The sequence below is a fragment of the Carcharodon carcharias genome, chromosome 21 (assembly GCF_017639515.1).
Source record: "Carcharodon carcharias isolate sCarCar2 chromosome 21, sCarCar2.pri, whole genome shotgun sequence".
NCBI classification, from domain to species: domain Eukaryota; kingdom Metazoa; phylum Chordata; class Chondrichthyes; order Lamniformes; family Lamnidae; genus Carcharodon; species Carcharodon carcharias.
In genome coordinates this window covers 85,027,487-85,052,275 of record NC_054487.1, presented here as the reverse complement: position 1 = coordinate 85,052,275, position 24,789 = coordinate 85,027,487, and the positions used below count along the sequence as shown (strand labels likewise).

At 46.6% G+C, this 24,789-nt stretch overlaps 1 protein-coding gene across 3 annotated transcripts in view; it reads left to right on the top strand.

The window, feature by feature from the left end:
* Positions 1–4,326: 4,326 nt before the first annotated feature.
* gas2l3 (growth arrest-specific 2 like 3) overlaps positions 4,327–24,789 on the top strand; it is a 53,039-nt gene continuing 32,576 nt past the window's right edge. For 2 of the 3 annotated variants that reach the window (XM_041216016.1, XM_041216014.1), the window contains exon 1: positions 4,327–5,646. The gene's annotated coding sequence lies outside the window, so the exon portion shown is untranslated. Of the gene's footprint in view, positions 5,647–23,982; positions 24,029–24,789 lie in introns of those variants that run through there. The other variant, XM_041216015.1, reaches the window with a different exon arrangement.

Sequence of the window (24,789 nt, the reverse complement as noted above, 5' to 3'; positions counted from 1 at the left end):
GTCAATCTAGTTTGACTCCCCCAACCCCCGCCCCTAAAACAGCACTAGCAAATCTCCCTGAGAAGATATTCAACCCAGTCCTGTTCAGGTGTAGACCGTCTGGCTTGTACAGGTCCCAACTTCCCCAGAACCAGTTCCAATGCCTCTGGAATCTGATGCCCTCCCTCCTATCCCAGCTTTCTAGCCATGTGTTTATTCCTCAATTCTCCTATTTCTATACTCACTTGGAGTAATCCTGAGATTACTGCTTTAGAGGTCCTGCTTTTTCAATATCCTTCCTAGCTCCCTAAAGTCTGCTTTCAGAACCTGATCCTTTTCCTGCCTAAGTCATTGTTACCAATGTGGACCACGACCTCTGGCTGATCACCCTCCCCCAGAAGAATGTCCTGCAGCTGCTCTGTGACATCCTTGATCCTGGCACCAGGGAGGCAACATACCATCCTGGAGTCATGCCTATGGCCACAGAAATGCCTGTCTGTTCCACTAACTAATGAATCCTCTGTCACTCTTCCTTTCTTCTTCCTCCCTTCCTGTACAGCCAAGCCACTTGTGGTGCTACAAACTTGGCTCTGACTGCACTCCTCTGAGGAACCTTCACCAGCTCCCAAATGGAAAACTGATTTGTGAGTGGGACCCCAAAGGACTCCTACACTTCCTGCCTAGTTTTCTTGGGCTGCCTGGTGGTAACCCGTTCCCTTTCTAACTCCAGGCCCCTAAGCTGCAGCGTGACCACCTCTCTAAATAGGCTATCCACATGGCTCTCAGCCTCGTGGATATGCCACAGTGACTCCAGCTGCCACTTGAGCTCTGAAACCTGGAGCTCAAGGTTCTGTAGCTGGTGACATGTCCTGCACATGTGGTCATCGAGGACATCTGGAATGTCCACAACTTCCCACATATTACAGGGTGCGCATTTCATATGGCCGAGCTGTCCTGCTATGGCTTCAATTTACTTCTTTTATGTTTACTTTATTTACTTTGATTTACTTCTATTAACCTTATATTTCTTGTCCCTAATTAATTAACCTTACCAAAAGTACAGTTCCTACTTTATTTTAAACCTTAGGAATAGAATAAACCTTAAACACTTACTAGATACTCACCAGTTACTGGGGACGTGGCCAGTTTTGTACACAGGGCCAATTTCCAGCACAATTTTTTTTAAACCTGCGTTGAAGATTCACTGAAACTCAAATTACAGTTGAAGTGACTTGTGCTTAAAACTCCTCAATCATTTAAGCTGGTTTTGGCCACCACTATTTAAACCAGCTGGAACAACACTCAAGTAGATCAATAACATCCAGGACAGTGCACCTGCTTGATCCACCACCTTAAACAACCATTCCCTCCACCACCAATGCACAGAGGCAGAAGGGTGCAATCTGCAAGGTACACCGCAATATCTCGCCAATAGCATCTCCCAAACCTACAACCTCTGCCACCTAGAAGCACAAGGGCAGCAGGCGCATGGGAACACCACCACCTGCAGGTCCCACCTCCAAGTTGTACACCATCCTGACTTGGAAATATATTACCGTTCCCTCACTGTCGCTGGGTCAAAATCCTGGAACACCATCCCTAACAGCACCACACAGGCTGCAGCAGTTCAAGAAAGGGCAATAAATATTGACCTTGCCAGTGACACTCACATCCTAAGCAAAAAATGGGAAACCTCTAGGCCCAAGTTTTCTAAGTTGGATCCTTTAGGTAGATCTGGTTCTGCAAGATTTAATCGTCGAAAAAACCCACAACATTGAGAAAAGGTGGTAGAAAAACCCAGCAAGTGGCAAAAATGACAGGTAAGTTACAACAGTGATAAAATACAAACAAGAGAATCAACAAATACAGAACACAGGACCATATATACTTGAAAAGAGACATTTACAAGGCTACAGGGATAGAGGAGCAGGATTGTTCTTTCAAAGAGCCGGCACAGATATGATGGGCTGAATGGCCTCCTCCTGTGCTGTGCGGTTTTATGATTCTGTAACAAGTCACTGAATCCCAGAATTATTACAATGCAGAACGAGGCCATTCGGCCCATCGTATCTGCACCAGCTCTCTGAATGGGCAACTCACTTAGTGCCATTCTCCCACCTTCTCCCCATAACCCTGCACATTTTCTTCCTTTTCAGAGAACAAAATTCCCTTTTGAATGCTTCAATTGAACCTGCCCCCACCACACTCTCAGGCAGCGCATTCCAGACCTTAACCACTCACCGTGTGAAAATATTTTTTCTCACATCCGTTCTGTTTCTTTTGCCAATCACCTTAAATCTGATCCCTCTCATTCTCGATCCTTTTAAGAGCAGGAACAGTTTCTCCATGTATACTCTGTCCAAACCCCTCATAGATGTGAATACCTCTATGAAATCTCCTCTCTACCTTCTCTTATCTAAGGAAAACAGTTATAACATCGCCAATCTATATCTATGTAACTGAAGTTCCCCATTCCTGGAGCCATTCTCATGAATGTTTTCTGCACTCTTGCCGATGCCTTCACATTAAAGTTCGGTGCCTGGAACTGAAGACAAACTCCAGCTGAGGCCAAACTTGTGTCTTATACAGATTCAATAAAACCTATGATCCTATCAATAAAGTCCAGGATACCGTATGCTTTACTGATCACGCTCTCAATCTGTCCTGCCACTTCAATGACTTATACACCCAGGTCCCTCTGCTCCTGCACCTCCTTTAGAATTGTACATTTTATTTTATATTGTCTCTCTATATTCTTCCAACCAAAATGAATCACTTCACATTTCTCTGCATTGAACCTCATCTGTCACCTGTCCCTAGAGAATACAGACCATGCAACATAGAATTACTGAGTACTTTCAGCACAGAAACGAGCTATTTGACCTTAGCAGTCCATGTCGATGTTAATGCTCCAATGAGCATCCTCCCACTCCACTTCATCTCACTCTATCTGGGGGGGGAGGGGGGTAGTGGGAGAGGCAGGTAGGAGAGGAGGTGGAGGGGAGATAGGGGTGGGGAAAGCTAGATGGCTGACTGACTGGCTGGATGGCCAGTGTGAATCAGGTTGGTGCCATTAATGTGGGGTTTGATCCCTGTCACAGCTGGGCTGGATTTGGGACCTGCCTCCTTGCCCTGCCCGTGGTGGGGATCATGGCACTGTGAGTCGGACTTACCTTTGGGCAGAGAACTGAAGAAGAAGATTCCCCTTAAATGCCTCTATACTATTCACCTCTACCACTCCCTGTGATAGCAAGTTCCACATTCTAATCCTCTCTATGTAAAACAATTTCTCCTGAATTCTGTACTGCATTTATTAGTGGCTATCTTACATTGATGGTCCTTAGACCTGGTCTCAGCCACAACTGGAAACGTCTTCACTGGAATAGGGAATTCCAAAGTCCAACAACCCTCTGAGAGAAGAAATTCCTCCTTATCTCCATCTTAAATGGGAGACCCATTGTTTTTAAACTGTGTCCCCTAGTTCTAGGCTCCCCCAAAAGGGGAAATATCAGCATCTACCAGGTCAGTATCTTATATTTTTCAATAAGCTCACTGCTCACTCTTCTCAACTCCTGTGAGTACAGGCCCAACTTACTTTACCTTTCTTCATAAGATAATTTCTTCATCCCAGAATGAGTCTAGCTCCAATGCAAATATATCCCTCCTTAAGTAAGGAGACCAAAACTGTACGCAGTACTCCAGGTTTGGCAAGACTTCCCAACGTTTATACTTGATACCCCTTCCAGTAAAGGCCAACATCCCACTTGCCTTCCTAATTACCCTAATTTGTGAGATTTTTTCAGAACTGAAGGATCATCGACCTTAAACATTAACTCTTGTTTCTCTCTCTCTCTCTCTGTGTGTTGGACCTGCTGCGTATTTCCAGCACCGCCTGTTGAATAGTGTGAAGACTGTTACATTGAAGCTGAGATTTTAGGAATGATGCTTTCATATCTGTTCGCTTCTAACATGGGCACATTCCGATTTACTAAAGTTTAAATTTGAACAAGAACTTTACAAACACTCTAAACATAAATGTTTATGTACTTACAATATATTCTACATTAGTAATTAGTGTACTTAAATAAAATGTGTATGTGCAGAGTGTATATAGTTTGGAATCCCGTGTCCAGCCGCGGTTAAACGCGCAGATTCCGGTCTCTGGAAATATTCTGAATGACGCGATTCGGAGTCCCGCCCTTTTATCTAGGCCACGCCCCACAGGCTAGAACGCGGGCCGCTATTGGTTGTTTCGAACGGCGCAGCCCACGGGATGAATGGCGGTTTAACAACTACTGAGAAGGAAAAGATTGGAGGAGAAACCGGGACAATCCAGGACAGCCCAGGAGGACCCGGGACAAGGCAGGATAACCTGGGACGGTGCAGGGGGAGCGGGACAGCCCAACGCAGCCCGGGACAGTGTAGGAGGAACCGGGAGAGCGCAGTCCAGACCGGGACAGTGTGGGAGGAACCGGGAGAGCGCAGTCCAGCCCGGGACAGTGTGGGAGGAACCGGGAGAGCGCAGTCCAGACCGGGACAGTGTAGGAGGAACCGGGAGAGCGCAGTCCAGACCGGGACAGTGTGGGAGGAACCGGGAGAGCGCAGTCCAGACCGGGACAGTGTAGGAGGAACCGGGAGAGCGCAGTCCAGACCGGGACAGTGTAGGAGGAACCGGGAGAGCGCAGTCCAGACCGGGACAGTGTGGGAGGAACCGGGAGAGCGCAGTCCAGCCCGGGACAGTGTGGGAGGAACCGGGAGAGCGCAGTCCAGACCGGGACAGTGTAGGAGGAACCGGGAGAGCGCAGTCCAGCCCGGGACAGTGTGGGAGGAACCGGGAGAGCGCAGCCCGGGACAGTGTAGGAGGAACCGGGAGAGCGCAGCCCGGGACAGTGTAGGAGGAACCGGGAGAGCGCAGCCCGGGACAGTGTAGGAGGAACCGGGAGAGCGCAGCCCGGGACAGTGTAGGAGGAACCGGGAGAGCGCAGCCCGGGACAGTGTGGGAAGAACCGGGTGAGCGCAGCCCGGGACAGTGTGGGAAGAACCGGGAGAGCGCAGTCCAGACCGGGACAGTGTGGGAGGAACCGGGAGAGCGCAGTCCAGACCGGGACAGTGTGGGAGGAACCGGGAGAGCGCAGTCCAGACCGGGACAGTGTGGGAGGAACCGGGAGAGCGCAGCCCAGACCGGGACAGTGTGGGAGGAACCGGGAGAGCGCAGTCCAGACCGGGACAGTGTAGGAGGAACCGGGAGAGCGCAGTCCAGCCCGGGACAGTGTAGGAGGAACCGGGAGAGCGCAGTCCAGCCCGGGACAGTGTAGGAGGAACCGGGAGAGCGCAGTCCAGACCGGGACAGTGTAGGAGGAACCGGGAGAGCGCAGTCCAGCCCGGGACAGTGTAGGAGGAACCGGGTGAGCGCAGCCCATCCCGGGACCGGGCGGTAGCACCCGGGTGAGCGCAGCCCATCCCGGGACCGGGCGGTAGCACCCGGAAGAGCGCAGCCCATCCCGGGACCGGGCGGTAGCACCCGGAAGAGCGCATCCCGGGACAGTGTAGGAGGAACCGGGAGATCGCAGCCCTATTGAGACCGGGCGGTAGGACCCGGGAGAGAGCAGACCATTCCGGGACCGGGCGGTAGGACCCGGGAGAGCGCAGCCACAAGCTGCTCCCCAGGTGATACTTTCTTTCTTTCCTCAGTTACATTTTGGATACAATGTTTCCCCTCAGGAGCTTGGGCAGGGAGGAGGTTACTGCAATCACTGGGAGGGTATAGGAGGCTAGAGGGGGTATAGAAGAGGCAATAGGAGGAGGTAAGGGGGTTAGAGGGAGTATCAGGGAGGGTAAGGGTGGTTAGAGGGGCATGGAGATGGGTACATTGGGTTAGAAGGGGTATGGCGGTGGGTGCAGGGTGTTAAAGGGGTGTAGGGGAAGGTGCAGGGGGATAGAGGGATACAGTGGAGGCTACAGGGGGTTGGTATGGGGAACAATTGCAGGTTTAGAGGGTGTGAGTTTTGGGTACAGCTGGGTGTGGTGTGGGTACCCAGCTGGCACCTTTCAGCCCACCTCTGCGTCCATTGTTGGATTAAAGCTGTTGTGTATTTCCAGCACAGGTTTTGGGTGATGCCAATCGAAAAATGCGGGTGACGAGTGTGGTTAGTGTTCTAAGCTAGCTCAGATTTTGAAGCAGAGATTTTGATTGGGCGTGGAAGGGAAGAGAGTGAAGGGGGCTGGGGGTGAGGTGGTGGGGCAGTGGAGACTTGATAGCACGAGTTTGCAAAGTTGAAACACTGAAGAATGGCCAACAATTGGGGCGGCAGTGAAATTGGGAATGAAGTGGTGAGGATGGGTGTAAGGGGTGGGGATGGTGGCTGGGCGTCCTGGTAGGGGTGAGGGGTGGAGCTTAATGGAGTAAAGATGGCGGTGGGGGGGGAGGTGGGGAGATCAGGGTGAGTAGGGTGCATGAGGGCTGAGCAGGACACGGTTTGGATCCAGGTTGAGTGTTCAAACTTTTGTGTTCCAGAGCTAGTTCAACTAAATTTGTGGCTTGCAGTGTCAACATTGTAAAGGTGTCTGAATGTTTTGCATAGTCTATGTCTAATAACTTCAGTAATATTGTTTTTGTTAAGCAGAGAACTGATCGTAATGGACAGGGCTAGCTAGATCTGAGATTTATAGAATGATTTCCTAATTGTAGCTTAAGGCTCCATCTAGTTACAATTTTAACACAATTCGCAGAGTTCAAAGCTCGGGCCCCTCAAGAATCTGCTGTTTGTGATCTAATTCTGAAATGTCTCACAGGGACCTCCTACTGTGATTTGTAATAAGATATTTAAAATGTGACAGGATTGGATGGTGCAGCGAGTTGTGATGTGATGGTGGAGTGAAGCTACACTGGCAGACTCTCATTCAACAGTCAAAGAGGGGTGGGGGGTGGGTATGGAATGGGGCGAGTGTAACTCCATCAGGGGTGCAAGTCTTTTGGGTGAGATGTCCTGTCTGACCCCTCAGGTGGACATAAATGCTCCCACTGTGCTGGATATTGGAGAGGTTGCTGATATTTGGTAAGGGCAAAGTGTTCATCAAATTTGAGGGATAAAAGAATCCCAAAAAGGGTGATTGTTTTTGCACAGCAGGTTGCAAGTGAAGAGGCAATTCCCATTTTATATTGCGCCCTAAAGCTCCTCTCGGCCAATGAAGCTCTTTCAAACTGTGGTCCCTTGTCATGATATCGTGAAAGAGAGAGCCTGTTTGTGCACAGCAGGATCCCGCATATAACAATGAGACTAATTATCAGGTAATCAATTGTGATGTTGGTTAAGAGAAACAGTATTCGTTAGGCTGCCAGGCAGAAAGTCTCCTGTTGTTCTGCAAAATTGTGCTTTTACACACTCTTCCCCTCCCCCACCCCACCCCAGCCACCAAAAGGGCAGATGGGGCCTCGGTTTAATGTCTCGTCCAAAACATGACACCCCCATAGTACTGCGCTGAAGTGTCATCCTGGTTTATGCACTCAAGTCGTTAGAGTGGGGCTTGAATTGCTGACTCAGAGTGGAGAGTGCAGCCTGGTTTCTTTTGGAGGTACAGAAAGCAATTTTGCACTTTCATCCGTGTGTGTGTGTGTGTGTGTGTGTGTGTGTGTGTGTGTGAATCCATTGAGAGAATGATTGATTTTTTTTTACATATTCATTCACGGGATATGAGTCAGCATTTATTGCACATCCATTGTTCAGAGGGCATTTAAGAGTCAGCCATGTTGCTGTGGGTCTGGAGTCACATGTAAGGACGGCAGGTTTCCTCCCCCAAAGGGCATTAGTGAACCAGATAGGTTTTTATGACAATCAGAAATTGAATTCAAATTTCACCATCTGCCGTGATGAACTCGGGTCCCCAGAGCATTACCCTGGGTCTCTGGAATACCAGTACAATGACAATACCACTCTGCCACTACCTCCTCCCCAATGGACAGCAATTGACCTGGTGCCCTTATAGCTTGCTTTAGAAAAGCTCATACTGTTTTACATTATTTAGCCAGATCTTATTCCATCAAGCCAATTACATGTCCACAGGCTAAATTTCCTGGTAGGTTCCCCTGCCGCCTTAAACCACTGCAGTCCCTGTGGTGTAGGTACACCCACCGTGCTGCTAGGGAGAGAGTTTCAGGATTTTGACCCAGCGACAGTGAAGGAACGCTGATAATAGTTCCAAATCAGGATGGTGAGCAAATTGGAGGGGAACTTGAAAGTGGTGGTGTTCCCATGTGTCTGCTGCCATTGTCCCTCTAGATATTAGTTTATGGGTTTGGAAGGCACGGTCAAAGGAGCCTTGGTGAGTTGCTGCAGTGCATCTGATAGCTGGTAGTATTTATTCAGTCATGAGATATGGGCATTGCTGGCTAAACCAGCATTTATTGCCCATTTAGAGTTGTCCTTGTATCTAATACTTTTGATCACATTCTTTGGACTCAATGATGCTTCCATTTACAGTGCTGCTATATCTCACTCATTGCCTTCAGTGCATGGACTGTAATCTGGTGGAAGGGAGCAGATTGCTTATTGAAACCATACAGATTGTATAACGAGTGGAGAGTCCTCTCTCGACCTGCGCAGCACACCCCCCCCCCCCCCAACTTTCTGCTCAGGAACTGCCTACCCCATTGTCCACTTTGCTTAAGCTTTTAGTCACCTGACCTGATGATGTGCTCGTGGCTTGGTGTTAAATTGTTTCTAATTAGACCCCCATGAAGCATGTTGAGGCATTTGCCTGTGTTAAAGGAGCTATATAAATGCAAGGTGTGTTGTTGTAGAATGTAAGCAATAGAAGCCGGAATAGACCATTGACCCTTCAAGCCTGTTCTGCCAGTCAAAAAGATCATGGCTGATCATCTACCTTCCCCATACCCCTTAATTCCCTTAGTATCCAAAAATCTATCGATCTCTGTCTTGAATATACTGAACGACAGAGCACTTGCAGCTCCCTGAAGTAGCGAATTCCAAAGGTTCACAGCCCTTTGATTAAGAACACAACGTAATATCCTGCTGCCAAGGTGTGGGCATGTCCTTTTAAGGCAACAGAACTTCAATTGATAAGCAAACATCTCCACCCCCTTTCTGTTTCCCCCTTCCTTTTTTTTTCCAATAAATTATATAGATTTTTCTTTTCCCACCTATTTCCATTATATAAATTTTTTTTTTTCACATCTTTTATGCTCTCCCCACCCCCACTAGAGCTATACCTTGAATGCCCTACCATCCATTCTTAATTAGCACATTCGTTTAGATAATATCACCAACTTTAACTTTAACACCTGTGTTCTTTTGTACTATTGTTGTTGACATCTTTTGATGATCTGCTTCTATCACTGCTTGTTTGTCCCTACAACCACACCCCCACTCCACCTCTCTCTCTCTCTCTATCTCTCCGCCCCCCCCACACACACACCTTAAACCAGCTTATATTTCAACTCTTTCTTGGACTCGAACTCAAGTTCTGTCGAAGGGTCATGAGGACTCAAAACGTCAACTCTTTCCTTCTCCGCCGATGCTGCCAGACCTGCTGAGTTTTTCCAGGTAATTCTGTTTTTGTTTTTGTTTTGGATTTCCAGCATCCGCAGTTTTTTTGTTTTTAAACATTGGATGAGCTCATTCAGAGGTTAATTGCTATTTGAACCCTGGTGGACTTTTTCTGTGCATTGCAAGCTGAAGCCTTTTAATACTTTGTCCTTTGAGTATTGTGCTATGCTGAACTCTGTGGTGGACTGCGAATTGTGGTCTGCCAAGCGGGCATGTTTTTTTAAAAATGGGGCATTCTGTACTTATTAACACTCACTCGTTCAAAATGATCGCAGTCAGCCTCAAAGTGATACACCTGTTCAGAGTTCAACCTTGTGCAGGCTACCAATAAAACAAATTGAAAATTAAATAATATAATTGCAGTGAACAATATATATGAAAGTATAACGCAGGTTGGGCATATTTGATGGGTTAAATGGGGATGAGATGATGTACTACTTATGTTTGAGTTTTTTTAAAACTCCTTTCCTTTATTTAAAAGTGGCATCACAGTAAATCTGGGACCTGATTGGCTGGTAGAGAATCTACACTGAATTTGAAACTAAAACATTGTTAGACTAATTAAACCAAATAAATTAATCACTTAATTAATAAGTAGGGGGTATCTAGACCAGAAGCAGGGGATTACTGTTCTCAGAATTTAGCATTTATAGTAGAAATCTACCCTGGGGGAATGTATAGTTAATAAGGAATCAATAAGCAGTTATTAGATTTAAATTAATTTATTAAATAGTTCTAGAAATGGCAGTTGCTGGGGTGAAGTGCTTCACCTGTGGGATGTGGGAAATCTGTGATGCTTCAAGTGTCCCGGACAACTACATCTGCAGGAAGTGTACCCAATTGCAGCTCCTCACAGACCCGCATGGATCGGTTGGAGCAGCAGTTGGATGCACTTAGGAGCATTCAGGTGACGGAAAGCGTCATTGACAGGAGTTTTGGAGGCGTGGTCACACCCAAGGTACAGACAGGTAGATGGGTGACCGCTAGAAGGGGCAGGCAGTCAGTGCAGAACTCCCCTGTGGCTGTCCCACTCTCTAACAGGTATACCGTTCTGGATACTGTTGGGGGGGATGGTCTATCAGGGCCAAACAACAGCAGTAGCCAGAGCAGTGGCACCACGGCTGTCTCTGTTGTTCAGCGGGGTGGGGGGGGCGGGGGGGGGTGGTTTCAAAGCACAGAAGAGCAATTGTCATAGGGGACTCTATAGTCAGGGGCTCAGATAGGCACTTCTGTGGTCGTGAAAGAGACACCAGGATGGATCTTTTGGATATCTCCACCTATCACTGGCCCTCTAAGCAGCTCTACTTGTCCCAACCCCCCTTAAACCAGCTTATATTTCACCTCTCTTCTATTTTTACTTAGTTCTGTTGAAGAGTCATACGGACTCGAAACGTTAACTGTATCTCTCTCCGCAGATGCTGCCAGACCTGCTGAGTTTTTCCAGGTATTTTTGTTTTTGTTTTGGATTTCCAGCATCTGCAGTTTTTTGCTTTTACCAGGATGGTATGTTGCCTCCCTGGTGCCAGGTTCCAGGATGTCTCTGATTGGGTACGGGACAATCTGAAGGGGAAGGGAGAACAGCCAGAGGTCGTGGTACACACTGGTACTAACAACATAGGCAGGAAGAGTGATGAGGTCTTGCAGCGGGAGTTAGGCAAAAAGTTAAAAAACAGGACCTCTAGGGTTGTAATCTCAGGATTACTCCCCGTGCCACGTGCCAGTGAGGCTAGAAATAGGAAGATAGTGCAGCTAAACACGTGGCTGAACAGATGGTGTAGGAGGGAGGGTTTCCGATATCTGGATCATTGGGATCTCTTCCGGGGCAGGTGGGACCTGTACAAGGATGGATTGCATCTAAACTGGAGGGGCACCAATATCCTGGCTGCGAGGTTTGTTAGTGTCACTCGGGAGGGTTTAAACTAGTATGGCAGGGGAGTGGGAGCCAGAGCAATAGGTCAGCAGGTGAAATAAATGACTGGGAACCAGTGAATATGGCCAGTAGGACTAAGAGGAAGAGCAGGCAGGGAGAAATTACTGAACACAGTGGGACTGGGGGTCTGAAATGCATTTGTTTCAATGCGATAAGTATAACAGGCAAGGCAGATGAGCTCAGTACTTGGGACTATGATGTTAATGCTATTACAGAGACTTGGTTGAAGGATGGACAGGATTGGCAGATAAACATTTCAGGATTTAGATGTTTCAGGCAGGATAGAGAGGGATGTAGAAGAGGTGGGGGAGTTGCACTGTTGGTTAAGGGGAATATCACAGCCGTACAACAGGAGGACACCTCGGTGGGCTCATGCAGCGAGGCAATATGGGTAGAGCTCCAGAATAGGAAGGGTGCAGTCACAATGTTGGGGGTTTACTATAGGCCTCCCAATTGCCGGTGGGAGATTGAGGAACAGTTATGTAGGCAGATTTTGGAAAGATGTAAAAGCAATAGGGTTGTTGTGGTAGGCGATTTTAACTTTCCCTATATTGACTGGGAATCACTTAGTGCTAGGGGTTTGGATGGTGCAGAATTTGTAAGATGCATCCAGGAGGGCTTCCTGAGACAATATGTAGATAGTCCAACTAGGGAAGGGGCAATATTGGACCTGGTATTAGGGAATGAACCAGGCCAGGTGGTCGAAGTTTCAGTAGGAGAGCATTTTGTGAAAAGTGACCATAATTCAGTAAGTTTCAAGGTACTGGTGGATAAAGATAACAGGAGTCCTCGGGTTAAGGTGCTTAATTGGGGAAAGGCTAATTATAACAATATTAGGCAGGAACTTAGGAATCTAGACTGGAGACGGATGTTTGAGGGCAAATCAACAACTGACATGTGGGGGGCTTTCAAGCGTCAGTTGATAAGAATTCAGGACCAGCATGTTCCTGCTAGGATGAAGGACAAGTATGGCAAGTTTCAGGAACCTTGGATAACGAAGGATGTTGTGAGATTAGTCAAAAAGAAAAGAGAAGCATTCGTAAGGGCTAGAAGGCTGGGAACAGATGAAGCCTGTAGAGAATATAAAGAAAGTAGAAAGAAACTTAAGCAAGGAGTCAGGAGGGCTAAAATGTGTCATGAGAAGTCACTGGCAACCAGGATTAAGGAAAATCCCAAGGCCTTTTATACATATGTAAAAAGCAGGGACAGGGAACGGGTAGGCCCACTCGGGGAGAGAGGTGGGAATCTGTGTGTGGAGCCAGAAGAAATGGGAGAGATAGTAAATGAGTACTTCTCATCAGTATTCACCAAAGAGAAGGACTTAGCGGTCGATTTGTCTAGGGAAGAGTGTGTAGATAGCCTGGATCATGTTGAGATCAAAAAACAGGAGGTGTTAGACGTCTTGAAGAATATTAAGGTGGATAAGTCCCCAGGGTCAGATGGGATCTACCCCAGAGTACTGAGGGAGGCAAGGGAGAAGATTGCTGGGGCCTTGACAGAAATCTTTGTATCCTCACTGGCCACGGTGAGGTCCCAGAGGACTGGAGAATGGCCAATGTTGTTCCATTGTTTAAGAAGGGTAGCAGGGATAATCCAGGAAATTACAGGCCAGTGAGCCTTATGTCAGTGGTAGGGAAATTATTGGGGAAGATTCTTCGTGACAGGATTTACTACCATTTGGAAGCAAATGGGCGTATTAGTGAGAGGCAGCATGGTTTTGTGAAGGGGAGGTCGTGTCTCACTAACTTGATCGAGTTTTTCGAGGAAGTGACAAAGATGATCGACGATGGAAGGGCAGTGAGTGTTATATACATGGATTTCAGTAAGGCCTTTGACAAGGTCCCTCATGGCAGACTGGTACAGAAGGTAAAGTCGCACGGGATCAGAGATGGGCTGGCAAGATGGATACAGAATTGGCATGGTCATAGAAGACAGAGGGTAGCAGTGAAAGGGTGCTTTTCTGAATGGAGAGCTGTGACTAGTGGAGTTCCGCAGGGATCAGTGTTGGGACCTTTGCTGTTTGTAGTATACATAAATGATTTGGAGGTAAATGTAACTAATTAGTAAGTTTGCAGGCGACACTAAGGTTGGAGGAGTTGCAGACAGTGAAGAGGATTGTCAAAGGATACAACAGGATATAGATCATTTGGAGACTTGGGTGGAGAAATGGCAGATGGAGTTTAATCTGGACAAATGCGAGGTAATGCATTTTGGAAGGTCTAATGCAGGCAGGAGTTATACAGTAAATGGCAGAACACTTAAGTGCATCGATGGGCTGAGGGATCTGGGTGTACAGGTCCATAGGTCACACAGTGGCAACGCAGGTGGATAAGGTAGTCAAGAAGGCATATGGCATGCTTACCTTCATTGGCAGGGGTATTGAGTATAAAAGCTGGGAAGTCATGTTGCAGCTGTATAGAACCTCGGTTAGGCCACACTTGAAATATTACGTGCAATTCTGGTTGCCACATTAACAGAAGGATATGGAGGCATTGGAGAGGGTGCAGAGGAGGTTTACCAGGATGCTGCCTGGTCTGGAGGTTATTAGCTATGAGGAGTGATTGGAGAAACTTGGATTGTTCTCACTAGAGCGACGGAGATTGAGGGGCGACTTGATAGAAGTTTACAAAATTGAGTGGCATGGACAGAGTAGATAGTCAGAAGCTTTATCCCAGAGTGGAAGAGTCAATTATTAGGGGACATAGATTTAAGGTGAGAGGAGAAAACTATTGAGGAGATGTGCGGGGCAAGTTTTTTTACGCAGAGGGTAGTGAGTGTCTGGAATTCGCTGCCAGAGGAGGTGGTGGAAGCAGGTATGATAGTGGGGTTTAAGAGGCAGCTTGACAAATACGTGAATAGGATGGGAATAGAGGGATACGGATCCCGGAAGTGCAAAATGTTTTAGTTGACGGGCAATATGATCGGCGCAGGCTTGGAGGGCCGAAGGGCCTGTTCCTGTGCTGTACTTTTTTGTTATTTGTTCTTTATCCTCTGTTCATTTATCCTGAACAGATTAGTTTACAGGGAAAAACTGATTTAAAATAAGTACTCAAAAGCTGAGGTGGAATTGTCAATCTAAATCAATAAGAACAAATTGACAGAAATTTCAGCCTGAATTCTAATTTTGAACTCTGCAATGATTAATGTGCAAATAGCAGTTTGCATTTCTGTGGCACCGTTATGATAGAAAAACATAACCAGGAGCTTCACAGGAATGTCATCTGAGTGTAATCAGTGAGCCTCAGTAGGTGGTGTTGGGGTAGGTGAGCAAAAGCTTAATCAAAGAGCTAAGTTTAAAAAGTCTGAAAGGAAGTGAGAGACAGACAGAGAGATTATTCCAGAGCTTGTGGCCCAGGCAGCTGAAGGCATGGCTGCTAATGATGGAGCGATTAAAATCAAGGATGCTCACGAGGCCAGAATTGGCAGAACGCAGAGATCTTGGAGGTTTGTGGAGCTGGAGGAAGTTGGAGATTAGGCAGGGCAAGGCCATGGAGGGATTTGAACAGGGCGATAAGAATATATATAACACTAAAATCCAAGCAAAAGCAAACTCAGACAATTAATCCATACAAAAAGATTGTCACTTAAACATGTATCAAGCCACATATGTTTTCTTCTGATCTTTATATTTTGTGGACTTAGATCTTTCTCCTTTTACAACCAGTAGTAAATGTGTTTTGCTTTCAAAAAAGGAACTTAATGATTCCACTGGTCGCAGTTATTCATAGCAGAAATGAGTCACGTTTAGTAATGAATAGAACAACAAGTTTGCTTGTAATGCGACCACTCCCAATGTACTCCGTGTTGAGCAACCCAGCTTGGGATGATAGCAAAAATAAGTACACGCTTGTAATTAGTATGAGGTGGCAGCCCTGTGTCTCTGTGGGTAGCACACACACTCTCACTTCAGTCAGAAGGTTGTGGGTTCAAGCCCCACCCCAGAGCCTTGAGCACAAATCCAGGCTGGGTTTTCTGTACTGCACCTGCTGGAAGCACTGACTTTCGCATGAGTCCCTGTCTGCTGCCTTGGATGGACATTAAAGATCCCCCGGCACTCTTTTGAAGAAGAGTAGGGGAATTCTGCCCGGTACCCTGGCCAACCATTACCCCTTAATCTGTGTTTTTGGTTAGCTGGCTGTTGTCGCATTTGTTTGTGGGACCTTGCTGTGCACAAATTGGCTTCCGTATTTCCTGTATTGCAACAAAAGTGGCTACAGAAGCACTTCACTGGCTGTGAAATACTTTGGGACAACCGTTATACCTCCCAGTATAATGATGTATGCTCCACGAGGTGCTGATAAATCAGTGTCTTTATGGGTGGTTTCGGGATGAAATAGCTGACCCAGTTATGAAAAGGCACAGTCACACAGGGCCTTTTTGATCGCTTATTAAAAGACAAAACATGACAGGGATCACTGCAATGTGGTAGATGCTTGTTTTAGAAGCTTTCTGAATACTGAAATGCTATAATTTAAATCTATAGTTCAGTCACATTCCACTCCTCCAGATGGTTTCTGTTTATTGCAACTACAATGAGCTGCCTCGTGCTATTCATGTGAACTTTTACATTTGTGGGAATTTTGGTCCTGTTTTGACGTGGTAAGTGTGGTGCTCTTCTGCTTTTATAAGATTAATGTGTTCTTTTTCGTACCTGACTATAGCTTTGCTTGATATTTAAATGTGTTTTGGCATTTCTTGGCGTTTCTTGTTGAACAATTTTGACAGCTTTGTGCAGATGTGATGAGGCATTCTGGGCTGCTGTTGGTGTGTTTGGAATTCTGAATCTGTGCCCTCTAGTCCTTGATGCTCTTTTGAGTGGGAGCAGTTTCTCACCATCTAAACTTCCGATACCCCCCCAGGATCTTGAATAGCTCTATCAAGTCTCCTCTCAGCCTTCTTCAGAGACTTGAGCACAGTGCAGACTGACACTTCAGTGCATTGCCGAGGGAGTGTTGCACTGTTGAGGTGCCAACTTTCAGATGAGGCATTAAACTGAGAGCCCGTCTGCCTTAATCACGAGTATTTAAAGTGAGTATTATAAAGTCGAATCCATGAAATATATTCAATTGCTCCTCCATTCGATAAGATCATTGCTGATCTGATTATGGCCTCAGTCCCAATTTCTTGTCTGCCCCTCCCATAACCCTTCCCTCCCTTGTCCATTCAAAAAATCTGTCAAATTTGGCTTTGAATGTATTCAATAACCCAGCTTCCACTGCTCACTGTGGGAGAGATCTTCAAATCTAACAATTCTCTGAGGGGAAATTCCTCCTCATCTCCAATTTAAATGGGGGACCCCTTATTTTTAAACAGTGCCCCCTAGCTCTACATTCCCCACAAGAGTAAAACATCACTACCCCCCCACCCACCCACCCAGCATCCACCCTGTCAATCCCCCTTGGAATCATGTTTCAATAAGATCATCTCTCACTCTTCTAAACTCCAATGAGTATTGCTCCAACCTGCTCACCCTTTTCTCATAAAACCCCATTCACCCCTGGAATCAACCTAGTGAAATTCCTCTGAACTGCTTCCCATTCAACTATATCCCTCCTTATGTAAGGAGATAGGAACTGTACACAGTACTCAAGGTGTGTTCCCACAAATGCCCTGTACAGCTGCAGCAAGACTTCCCTACTTTTACATTCCATTCCCCTTGCAATAAAGGCCAGTGTTCCATTTGCTTTCTTAATCACTTGCCGTACCTGCCTATTAATGTCTTGTGACTGATGTACAAGAATTGCTACATAAGGGTAAGGCTGGGGGGAGTAAAGTGTAACATGAGGTGGATTCACTCTGTAGTGGACGGGCAACTCCTTGTTGGGGGTTGGGGGGTGGGGGGGGTGTGGGGGGTGGTGTGACCTCCTGAGCAAAGATAAGCAGTGAAGGAAAAATTCTGAAGGTCTGCCAATTTCAGGATATGCTGATAGTGTGAGATGAAGAGGGATGGGAGGGGGGTCACATGGAGCATATACACTGGCACGGAGCAGTTGGGCTGAATGGCCTGTTTCTGAGCTGTATATTCTCAGTACATTGAACAGTTCTGATGTATCCTGTCCAGTTCGGTTGGGTACACTCTAACTCTTTAAATCACACTTTCATTTTCCTTGATAATTATGAGGGGAATAATTTGGAATTTGTTAACTATCCAAGATTAATATCTCTTTGACTATTGAAAATTAGTGATTTGATGAAAGATTATAGAAGAGATATTCAGCGTGTGGTGATGTATCTAACGTATAATTCAATATTTTTCCAGTTTTGATTGTGATTAGTATATTGCAAAGTGATGCAGGCTTAACACCAATACTATTGGACAATAGTCCAGAGAAGATGAATTCAAATCTTGGCCTTGAATGTGGGCATTCACTGGCAAGGCCAACATTCATTGCCCATGCCTAACTGCCCTTGAGAAGGTGGTGGTGAGCCAGCGCCTTAAACCGCTGCAGTCCATGTGGCATAGGTACACCCACACGGTGCTGTTAGGAAGGGAGTTCTAGGTCTTTGACTCAGAATATGTAATAGAACCATATGCTGCATCAAAGGAGGCTATTCAGCCTGTCCTGCCTATGCCAGCACCTTGTCAAAGCTATCCAATTAATCCTACCCCCTTCTTCTTTCCCACAGCCTGTAAATCTTAGGGATGTGCTGCAGTCACTGTAATGGAGACACTACTTGGGTTTGGACGAGACTGGTTGGACTATTTATGTCACATTCCTCAGTAATTTATGTTTGATGAAGAACATTTTTGCTCAGAATAATGAGTGTTTATTCTAGCATGAAGATTATTTTGACTTGAGCTAAGTATTGTGCTCAAATCAACAACTCTGCTGAGTGAGGGGTCCCGGCACTGATTCCTGAGCTATTACAGTAGCTGTTGTGCATTCTTGAAGATGAGCAACATATTTCTCCCTTCTCTGTAGCAATGTTACCAAAACAGATCGCCTGATTGTTGTCACGTTGCTGTTTGTGGGGAGTTTGCAAGCTTGACTGCTGCATATACCATTACAACAGGCACTGTACTTTGAAACAACTTCATTGAAGGGCGCTATATAAATGCAAGAATTTGTTTTCTTTCTTAGTCTGAGTAGCAACCATTTAGACAGACTGTCAGTTTTTTTTTAAGCTGTTCCCCCTGCCCACTCCATTCTGGTTTCTCCTCCCCACCCCCCACACACACACACATACATACACACACACACACACACACACACACACACACACACACTCATTCTGCCCCCACCTCAACCACCACCACCGCTTCTGAATCTGTGCGAAAAGGGACCTCGTCATTTTACAGGCCTGAAGCAAATGTATGACCAGCATCCCGTGCCTAAAGGATGCTGAACAAATGCCAGCAAGCTGGTCGAAAGCAGCTTCGCCCCACCAAATCTCCGTGTGGCACTTCATAAATACAAGTCTTTCTTTTTTTTAGATATAGCTCCTTTCACAACCCCAGGATGTCCCAAAGAGCTTCACAGCCAACGAAAGCCCAGTGACAGTTGTAATGTAGGAAACATGGCAGCCAATTTGCACACAGCAAGATCCCACAAACAGCAATGAGATAATGACCGGGTATTAGCCCCGAATTTACTGGGCAAGTTATGGCGAGTTTAATGGTGCTCACTGTCATTAATGTGTAAATCGCCCAGTGACGTGATGAGGAGGAGATTCCCTGTAAGTTGTGAATTGCTACCGGTTGCTGAATTCAGAATCACAGAATTTTAGCAGCACAGAAGGAGGCCATTCAGCCCATTGTGTCTGCACTGGCTCTCCAAAGGGGCAGTAAAACCTAGTGACATTGCCCTGCCTTTTCCCCATAACCCTGCACATTGTTTCTATTCAATTTTTAAAAAAAATTCATTCACGGGATGTGGGCTTCAGTGGCTGGGCCAGCATTTATTGCCCATCCCTAATTGCCCTTGAGAAGGTGGTGGTGAGCTGCCTTCTTGAACCGCTGCAGTCCATGTGGTGTAGGTACACCCACAGTGCTGTTAGGAAGGGAGTTCCAGGATTTTGACCCAGTGACAGTGAAGGAACGGCGATATATTTCCAAGTCAGGATGGTGAGTGACTTGGAGGGGAACTTCCAGGTGGTTGTGTTCCCATCTATCTGCTGCCCTTGTCCTTCTAGATGGTAGCGGTCATGGGTTTGGAAGGTGCTATCTAAGGAGCCTTGGTGAATTCCTGCAGTGCATCTTGTAGATGGTACACACTGCTGCGTCGGTGGTGGAGGGAGTGAATGTTTGGTGGAGGGAGTGAATGTTTGTGGATGTGGTGCCAGTCAAACGGGCTGCTTCATCCTGGATGGTGTCAAGCTTCTTGAGTGTTGTGGAAGCTGCACTTCCCCAGGGAAGTGGGGAGTATTCCATCACACTCCTGACTTGTGCCTTGTGGATGGTGGACAAGCTTTGGGGAGTCAGGAGTTACTCTTCACACAATTCCTAGCCTCTGATCTGCTCTTGTAGCCACAGTATTTTTATGGCTGGTCCAGTTCAGTTTCTGGTGAATGGTCACCCCAGGATGATGTTAGTGGAGGATTCAATGATGATAATGTCATTGAACATTAAGGGGTGATGGTTGGATTCTCTCTTGTTGGAGATGGTCATTGCCTGACACTTGTGTGGTGCGAATGTTACTTACCACTTGTCAGCCCAAGCCTGGATATTGTCCAGGTCTTGCTGCATTTGGACATGGACTGCTTCAATATCTGAGGAGTCACGAATGGTGCTGAACGTTGTGCAATCATCAGCGAACATCCCCACTTCTGACCTTATGATGGAGGGAAGGTCATTGTTGAAGTAGCTGAAGATGGTTGGGCCGAGGACACTACCCTGAGGAACTCCTGCAGTGATGTCCTGGAGCTGAGATGACTGACCTCCAACACCACAACCATCTTCCTTTGTGCTAGATGTGACTCTAACCAGCAGAGAGTTTTCCCCCTGATTCCCATTGACTCCAGTGTTGCTAGGGCTCCTTGATGCCATACTCGGTCAAATGCTGCCTTGATGTCAAGGGCAGTCACTCTCACCTCACCTCTGGAGTTCAGCTCTTTTGTCCATGTTTGAACCAAGGCTGTAATGAGGTCAGGAGCTGAGGGGCCCTGGCAGAACCCAAACTGGACATCAGTGAGTAGGTAATTGCCAAGCAAGTGCCTATTGATAGCACTATTGATGACCCCTTGCATTACTTTACTGATGATCGAGAGTAGACTGATGGGGTGGTAATTGGCCAGGTTGGATTTGTCCTGCTTTTTGTGTACATGACATACCTGGGCAATTTTCCACATAGCTGTGTAGATGCCAATGTTGTAGCTGTACTGGAACAGCTTGGCTAGGGGCATGGCAAGTTCTGGAGCACAAACGCTCAGCACTACTGCCAGAATATTGTCAGGGCACATCGCCTCTGCAGTATCCAGTGCCTTCAGCTGTTTCTTGATCTCAGGTGGAGTGAATCGAATTGGCTGGGGGCCTCCGGAGGAGGCTGAGATTGATCATCCACTCGGCACTTCTGGCTGAAGATTGTAGCAAATGCTTCAGCCTTATCTTTTGCACTGATGTGCTGGGCTCCTCCATCATTGAGGATGAGGATATTTGTGGAGCCTCCTCCTCCAGTGAGTTATTTAATTGTCCACCACCATTCACGATTGGATGTGGCAGGACTGCAGAGCTTAGATCTGATCGGTTGGTAGTGGGATCGCTTAGCCCTATCACTTGCTGCTTATGCTGTTTGGCACACAAGTATTCCTGTGTTATAGCTTCAGCAGGTTGACACCTCCATTTTTAGGTATGCCTGGTGCTGCTCCTGACATGTCCTCCTGCACTCTTCATTGAACCAGGGTTGATCCCCTGGCTTGATGGTAATGGTAGAGTGGGAGATATGCTGGGTCATGAGGTTACAGATTGTGTTTGAGTACAATTTTGCTGCTGCTGATGGCCCACAGTGCCTCACGGATGCCCAGTCTTGAGTTGCTAGATCTGTTTGAAATCTATCCCATTTAGCACAGTGGTAGTGCCACACAACACGATGGAGGGTATCCTCAATGTGAAGGCGGGACTTCATCTCCACAATGATTGTGTGGTGGTCACTCCTATCAATACCGTTGTGGACAGACCTATCTACAGCAGGCAGGCTGGTGAGAATGAGGTCAAGTAGGTTTTTTACCTCTTGTTGTTTCCCTCACCACCTGCGGCAGACCCAGTCTAGCAGCTATGTCCTTTAGGACTTGACCAGCCCAGTCAGTAGTGGTGCTATTGAGCCACTCTTAGTGATGGATATTGAAGTCCCCCACCCAGAGTACATTCTGTGCCCTTGCCACCCTCAGTGCTTCCTCCAAGTGGTGTTCAACATGGAGGAAGCACTGATTCATCAGCTGAGGGAGGGCAGTACGTGGTAATCAGCTGGAGGTTTCCTTGCCTGTGTTTGACCTGATGCCATGAGACTTCATTGGTTCCGGAGGACAACTCCCTCCCAACTGTATACCACTGTGACACCACCTCTGCTGGGTCTGTCTGCCGGTGGGACAGGACATACCCAGGGATGGTGATGGGGGTCCTTGGGACATTATCTGCAAGGTATCAGTCCATGAGTATGGCTATGCCAAGTGTTGCTTGACTAGTCTGTGAGATAGTGCTCCCAATTTTGACACCCCAGATGTCAGTAAGGAGGACTTTGCAGGGTCAAGGGCTTGAGGTTGCCATTGTCGTTTCCGGTGCCTAGGTTAATGCCAGGCGATCTGTTCTGTTTCATTCCTTTTTTGTAGTGGATTGTTAGGCTGTTTCAGAGAGTATTTAAGAGTTAACCACATTGCTGTGGGTCTGGAGTCACATGTAGGCCAGACCAGGTAAGGACAGCAGATTTCCTTCCCTAAAGGACATTAGTGATCCAGATGGGTTTTTACAACAATCGACAAAGGTTTCATAGTCATCATTAGATTTTTAATTCCAGATTTTTATTGAATTCAAATTCCGCCAAGGTTGGATTCGAACCCGGGTCCCCAGAGCATTACTCTGGGCCTCTGGATAACTTGTCCAACAATAGTACCACTACGCCATCACCTCCCCTAAATAATAAATAATCAAATAATGTCCTCTTGAATACCTCGATTGAACCTGCCTCCACCTCGCTTCCAGGCAGTGCATTCCAGACCCGAACCACTCGCTGTGTGAAAAACTTTTTTCTTATGTTACATTTGCTGCTTTTGCAAATCACTTTAAATCTGCGCCCTCTCGTTCTTGATTAACTTTGCCATTCCGCTGTTAACCTTCTGAAAGTGAAAATAGCTTGCCCTCGACTGCCCCGTCAATTTAATGAAATTTCTGCACCTTTACATTAATTAGCCATTAAAGCTGCTGCGGAAAGTTAAGGCTGGTACTTAACAGCATAAGGACCTGTTTAATGGGGAGTTTCCTGTTCCTGCAATGCCACTTAACTTCTCCAGCCCAGAAAGGGTGCAAGTGAAACTATGAAGTCTCGTTCCTGCAGCTAGTAAATTAATTTTCAAGGCTGTTAACACTACTTTTTTCTTACTTTCCCCAATCTCCTTGGGTAAGGAAGTGGGCTGTTGATCCCATTGTTTACTGAGACCTCAATTGCCCCGTTATCCTCAGTGCACTGTCATCACCTCATACTTCCAGCAAGCTACGACACAAAAACTCCTCAAGCTGAAATGTCAATTAAGTAAATCTAACAGAAGGGGAACACTGTGAGATGCCACATGCTGAGAAAATCCAGGCCAATATCTCTGGTGTTTGTACAAAAATTGCATTAATGAGAAACATACTCAGTATTAATGAAATAAGCCAGGGATTATTCTGATGGGCTACTGTCACTTGTAAAATGTATAAAAGTGCTTAAAAAAAAATTAGAAATAGTGTGATGTGACAATGGAAACAGTTTGTATTATGTGTTAATCTTTTCCAGAATGATGTTTTGTTGTCTGTGATGGATATTTATTGCTACTTGTTGTTGCTGCAGATGCAGAACATGTTTGTGATGTCTGAACTTGGCATTTTACAACTATGTATGAATAGTGTGCTCTGAGCAATCAGTGTTGTCTTTGTCCCATTCTTGGCAATGGCTGCCCCTTCAATTCTAGTGAGACTATTGTTCGGTTGAGTGCGATGTCTGCTGTCCGTCTCGCTTGCCCTTGATTACTCTACCAAGCTCTGAGTGCACGGATTCATTCCCCCTGTATGTGACACAAAGGGCTGACTGTGCCTCTGTACTTGTTGAAGCAGGAAGGAGAGATTTACTCCACTGTCAACTGCCCAGTAAGGAAAGCCCACAGGTTGGTCTGAACCCAAGCCCTTTACTCCAGTTCACAGCGTGTTAACTCTTTCCAAAAGAGCAGCCTCTACTCCCATCCACAAGACTGGTGGCATTCATTATTCTTGCCTTTTTGTTTTGCATATTCAAATATATAGAGAAATATTAGGAGCAAGATTACCATGAGTTTTCAATGTGGGCTGGCTGGAGAGAGTTTCACCAGTGTGTGTCAGTGCTGGCGATGGTTTGGTTTAGCAACTAGTTATAAAAACTGAAGCAACTTTATGTTGGTAAGTTCGATCTCCGTCTCTCTCTCTCTGCCCCTGTGTCTCTCTCTCTCTCTGCCCCTGTGTCTCTCTCTCTCTCTGCCCCTGTGTCTCTCTCTCTCTGCCCCTGTGTCTCTCTCTCTCTCTCTCTCTGCCCGTGTCTCTCTCTCTCTCTCTCTCTGCCCCTGTGTCTCTCTCTCTCTCTCTGCCCCTGTGTCTCTCTCTCTCTCTGCCCCTGTGTCTCTCTCTCTCTCTCTGCCCCTGTGTCTCTCTCTCTCTCTCTGCCCCTGTGTCTGTCTCTCTCTCTGCCCCTGTGTCTCTCTCTCTCTCTCTCTGCCCCTGTGTCTCTCTCTCTCTGCCCATCCACCATGAAGAGTTGAGCAGGGCTGACCATTGGGGTGAAAACCCTAAAAGATGTGGATTGCATGTCTTGTTCAACTTACTCTTTAAATCCAGCATTTTACCCTGAGGTGAATTGTAATCCTTTTGAATGTGGGATATTAACGTAATATCATAGAATCCTTCAGTGCAGGGCAGGCCCATTGCACCTGTGCCTGCTCTTTGAAGGAGCTCTCCAATTAGTCCCACACCGTGCTTTTTCCCTTCAAATACTTATTCCATTCAGTTTTGAAAGTTCCTATTGAATCTGATCCAACCGCCCTTTTGGGCAGTGTGTTTCACATTGTAACCTGCTGTGTTTGTAACAAAAACAATTCCTCGCCTTTGCCCGCTTGATTCTTTTGCCAATTACCTTAAATCTGTCTCCTGTGGTTAGTATGTGCTGG